The following is a 6,539-nucleotide window of genomic DNA, read 5'->3' on the forward strand; positions in this document are numbered from 1 at the left end:
TCATATTGATATATATTTTTTAAATTTATTATTTAAAAAAAGGTACACTTTTAATAGAAGTCGGCTTTTAACTGAAAGTTACTTTTACTTCAAACTTTCAATATTTTAAAGCTTGTATTAGTAATAGCATTTTAAACAAAGTTATTATGGATCCTTAATGATGCCAACCTAGGCAGTTAACCAGTACAGCTGGGTACCAGCTGGGACCCAACTAGAAGAAAAGCTGGGACCCAACTGGGTATCCTAAATGGTTCCCATCGTGATTTTGACAGCGAAATTCAACTGGGTCTCATCTGGGATTAGTCTGGGTTTTTGACAGAAAATCCCATATTGAACCCAGATACTTTTCCGTATCTGGGTTCAATATGGGATTTTCTTATATCTTTTTGTTTCTTATTAAGATTGGCGAGTTCTTTTTTCATTTAAGCGTCGTTTTATTTAACATAAAAAAGTACTAATTATATTAAATTCGCTATTAAAGCAATAAGTTGAATTAGGCGAATGAATACTTGGTCTGACATAGTTTATATGAATTATTTTAAAAAACAGATTTGAATTTCATAATATTTTTAAGCAACAAAAAACTACTATTATACAATGATTTGATTCAAAATTTTTCGACAATTGTTCAATTCTGCCTCAGTAGTTCTCTCAATACGCCACCATGATTACACGATAATATTCTTTAATTTGTATCGTTTTTCTTTTTTAGTGCTTTCATCCATTTTTGCACTAAGTTTACAAAGTAAAAATAAAGATTTGAACAATATTTGATATTGAAAACAACGTTTTTTTTAATACTTATTTATAACATTTTATTAAAAAAAAATGCAAAATAAAATGTTGTTGGTCTAAAAAAATGTGACACCATTATAACATTAACATATCCTCAAAGTTGACGTATCATTTTCTAACCAGCTCAAACCTCAGCCGTAATTCATTAACAGAAGACCAGGCCAAACACAGCAAAAATCTGTATATTTTTAAAAATTTGTATATTTTTGGTATACAGAAATTATTTTATTTATTTTATCAAACTCTGTAAACTAATAGTTGGTGATATAAAAACTGAAGGAAAACTTTTCTTTATGAAACATGAAAACATAAATATTGAAAATAAACTTGCCTTGTTAATTGTGTACACTTACGATATTTACATAACCCATTTTATGGGAGAATTTGCATAAATTTTATGTGCCAAAATTATATATGTCATAGTTTTAAACTAACATCTGTTAAAGTAATGTATTATCTGTTTTTAATCTTTATTCAACACAAACACTAAAAAACATAGATATTATTATACTCTTATAAAGAAATTTTTTTTTTAAGTCTTGAATAAAAAAAGCATATATAAAAAATGTAATAGCGAAAATAATCATTGTTAAAAGTTGTTTTTTTTTACTAACACTCATACTATAAAAAAAATTATACGACTAGGAATGGAAAATTAAAATACAATAACAAAGGTGCAATTATCTATGAAATCTACACATTTAATATAAATTTATTTTCATTTCTATAAAATTAATATTGCTATTATATTCATATCAACTTGTCAATGTCTTACATTTCAACCTTTAAAAATTTAATTCGTACGTTTTACTTTTATAAAAATAAAATATTGCAATGCTATTCTAACTTCTTCAGTTGCCATTACCTTTTTTTTACTAACATCATTTAGGCTAAAAAATTTTTTAACCAATTTTGATTGTAATTGATAATATTTTACTGTTAATGTTTGATGTTAACAATCAGGCTTAACTGGAATAGTACATAAATAGTGATTATAGCAAACTAATAGTAATTTATAAACAAGGTTTATATGACATGATTAATATTTTACTAATACATTTGAACTCATTGTTATGATTAAAGTTGGCATTATTAACATTACATCAAACACCGTGTATAACGTTTGATATAATTTACATAACTTTGTTAACAAACATTTAATATTACATTATTATATGACTATATGATATAGTATTATACTATATAATATAGTATCATTATATATATATATATATATATATATATATATATATATATATATATATATATATATATATATATATATATATATATATATATATATATATATATGTATATATACATATGTATATATATATATATATATATATATATATATATATATATATATTATATATATATATATATATATATATGTATATATATATACACATATACATATATAAGCGAGCGTGACAATCTTAAGTATATGCTACTTTTTATATGAAAACAATATCCGAGTAATACCTAATTCAGGTTCTATAGGTTTATCTTTAATGGTTGTTATGGCGGAAGTGTTTTTACAAAATATAGAAAGGCCCTTAACATAGCAATTGTTTATACATCCGAACCAAAAACTTACAAGAGATATGTAGATGATTGTCACGCTCGCTTATACAGGGTGTATACTTAATTTCTGACCCCCCACATGTTACAAACACAAGATTTTGAGTTGCTCTCTTAAATGCTACTTTAGCCCGAAAAATACTATAGTATGTATTTTGGTGTAACTATACTTTCTGCACGTAAAACGCTCACTTCAGATAGGATATGACCTCAGAAAATGTTTATGGGAGCCATTTTGTCAACATACATAAAAATGATATTTTCATTTTCCTTGTCTTCCACGGCCTTTGGCATTATGACTATAGTTTTAGCACGATTTTTAAGTAAATTGTCCTTATTACTCCTTAATATGTGATCTTAGTTTGCCAATTAATAACACATTTTTTCTTCACTGTTTATGACGTATTGCTACTCTTCGAAACCGGGGTCAGAAATTAAGTTTACACTTTTTAATGTTTAGCATTTTGGCTACAAGAAATAATCAGCGTTATTTTTATTTGCCTTATTTATATCAGTGATACTTGGTGTCTGTTTATGATTTACATTAATTACTCTGTGTGTATTTATATTTATTATATGTATATGTTACTAACATGTATTATATAACATGTGTTTTTTAGCAATTTACTCTGAAAATGAGCTCTGATAAACAGTTACTTCGTCACCGAATTCAGGTTTTATGTAGTCAAGGATTAAGCATTAAAGAAATCACTAGACAGTGCAAAGTTTCTCGAAATACTGTAAGGAAGTGGGCAAGAAAACAAGAGGGTGACGTCACAGATGCTCAGCGACCTAGAAAGCCAACAAAGTTTTCATCAAGAACCAAGGACAAGGTCAGAAAGTGAGTCAAAGACAAAGTCGGATTTGGAACGAGAACTGTAGCTAAGAAACTGAATTTTTCAGATAGTTACAAAGAAAGAGGAAAAACAATTTCACACAGTGCTATCAGTAAATACTTGCGCAAGACCACATGGGGAAAGCATGCCTATACGCAAAAAGTGAAACCCATGTTGTCGCAGAAAAACATTACTGATCGCGTAAATTTTTGTACTCGTTTGCAAGAAGAGGGATTCGCAGATGACTCACCGGATGGTAAAGTGAAACGAGCTCACGTATTGTGGACTGATGAGAGTCCAATTGAATTATATCCGGCTCCAAACCGTCAAAATCAAAGAGTACGTACAGCAACACCAGAGTCAATACCTTATGTTCGACGTCCGAAATTCGGTCTCAAGATTATAATAGCCGGCGGCATTTCTCGATATGGCAAAACTGATCTGGTTGTTGTTGAGCAAAATAAAACTGTTGATGGAAAATATTACCGTGATATTATTCTACCTGTGTAAAAACGTGCAGCTGATGATAAGACCATCTTTCCTGTGAGAAATAAAGTTATTCTGATGCAAGATGGAGCAACTTGCCACACGGAAAGAGCAACAATGAATGTGATCAACAGAGACTTTCCAGCAGTGTGGACCGACTAGCCTAGCAACTCACCCGACTTAAATGTCATCGAACATATTTGGTCAAGACTCCAGGACAGTGTTTTACACAATCCTCGACCTCGTAATCGTGAACAGTTGATCAGACGTGTTGAACAGGAGTGGGCTGCCATTACGTAAGAAGAGTGTTTTCGCCTAGTAGAAAGCCTGCCAAGGAGAATTACCCAATGCATAGAAAGAAATGGACAAAATACTGATTACTGACTATTAACATATATTCTTTGTCTAATTAAATTGATATGACAGTAATAAAATGGTATGTGTTGAAATACCGTATACACCCTGTATTTACATAAACAGTCGCGAATAGTCAAAAAAAGAAAAGAAAATATTTAAAAATTCAAACTGTCAATAGAAAAAATATATATACATTTTTTTAAAAATACAAATAGTGAAAAAGAAAAAATAATACTTATAAATATTTATAGTCGCAAAAAGTCAAGAAAGAAGAAATATAATGTTTAAAAAACTTAAAAATACAAACTGTTAAATATATATGTACGATAATATTTTAAATATATATGTGTATATATATATATATATATATATATATATATATATATATATATATATATATATATATATACATATATATATATATATATATATATATATATATATATATATATATATACACAATATATATATACACAATAAGTATATACACAATATATATATACACTATATATATATAAACTATATATATATACACTATATATATATACACTATATATACACTATATATATATATATATATATATATATATATATATATATATATATATATATATATATATATATATATATATATATATATATATATATATATATAGGAAATAATAAAACTAAACTACCACTAAACACAAACCCTGGCGTATACCAGCTAAAATGTTCATGCGGTTCGATATACATTGGTGAAACTAAAAAGAAGGTGATATGGAGATTGAACACCAGAAAAACAGCTTAAAATAAAAATTGTCCAGTTTGGGTGCAACTGAACATTCCAAAACATGCCATGGTAAGTTTGATTGGTTGCACCCTAAAACATTTTCTGTAGCCCCAGAATATCGAACTCGGAAAATCAGAGAGTCACTCGAAATAAGCAAAGCTAGGGTTCGACAGGAGTTAAGAAATGGTGATGTGATTCTCCATCGGGATGACGGTGATAACGTGACAACTAAAACCTGGGGGCCATTTTTTAATAAAATTTGCTGACGTCAGTTATTTGAGAAAATTTTTTGTATTATATTTTGGCTGTTTAGTGTTATCTTTTTAACGGTTCGTTTTTACTATAACGATTTCTTTGTAACTATTTTATTTATTATACCTGATGACGCTGATCACGATAGACCAGCGAAATATCGAAATAATTATATATTATTAAAATATATATATATATATTTTAAAAAAAGTTTATACGCAGCCGTGTTTATTGAATTCTACCCATATTTTAACATATAACAAGAAAATGACTTTCAAGGATTAATACACAATATACAGTATTGGACAAAATATTTGCAACCAACATTTGAACAATGCTAAAAAGTGTTCCTAATTTTACATGTCTTAAAAACGAAACGAACTATACTACCACAGCAAACAGTTCAGGAGTCTGGAGTCATAGCATGCCATGACATGAGCAACCAGCTGACAGGTGACAGCACACAGGCATAATTTTGTTGACAAGTGCCATTTTGCAGCGGACAAAACAAGTGCAACTTTTTTGGTTTGTTTCATTTTCTTAAGTCTGGTCCGTGTCAACGTCACAGAAGTTTTTTAATAATTAAAGGAAGTATCCAGAAGTTTCCAGAAGCATGTAGAAGCTTCCAGAAGTTTCCAAAAGAAGCATCTGGAAGCATCCAGAAATATCCAGAAACATTCAGAAGCATCCAGAAGCTTCCAGAAGCATCGAAAAAAAGCATCTAAAACTTCCACTGTTTCACACAGGTTCATTTTACTATATAAGAGACATGTAAATCGACATGTAATTCAGTCAGTATACGGAAGTCAATCAGTCAGTATTATCAAGACAGTTTATCGAAGTGAATTTTATCAAAGTGTTTTATCGAAGATCATCAATACAAGAAGTGAAATACAACAAGTGTTTCACTACATCAATACAGTTCACATCCAACCAAGACGTTGTGTTCCACAGAGCATTATTGTATCATCACAAGGTAAATGTAACACGGTAAGCCTTGAGAAGCGTGATTATTTATTTTTATGACTTCAAGTGCAAAAATGGCTCCCGACAGTCTTGGATTGGAAATAAGAAAGAAAATTATTGGCGATTACGTAAGTGGAATGTCAAAAAAAAGTATTCGCGATAAATATCGCGTGAAAAAATGGACCGTATCAAGACTATGTTCCAAATATATACAAAGTTATCTAACATATGCTAATATTGCCTGGGGAAGTACAAATAAATCTAAATTAAGTTCTCTATATACACACCAAAAACACGCATCAAGATTGATTTATAATAAAAATAAATTCACTCATGCCGATCCTTTACTTAAAAACTTGAATGCTTTAAATATCTATCAAATTAACATCTACTAAAATGTTTTATTTATGCTCATATATAAGCTCGGACTTGTCCCAACTCATTTTACTAATAACTTTTTTCAAACCAACGCCAACAGATATACCTTACGA

Source organism: Hydra vulgaris, chromosome 12 (genome assembly GCF_038396675.1).
Source record: "Hydra vulgaris chromosome 12, alternate assembly HydraT2T_AEP".
Classification (NCBI taxonomy): domain Eukaryota; kingdom Metazoa; phylum Cnidaria; class Hydrozoa; order Anthoathecata; family Hydridae; genus Hydra; species Hydra vulgaris.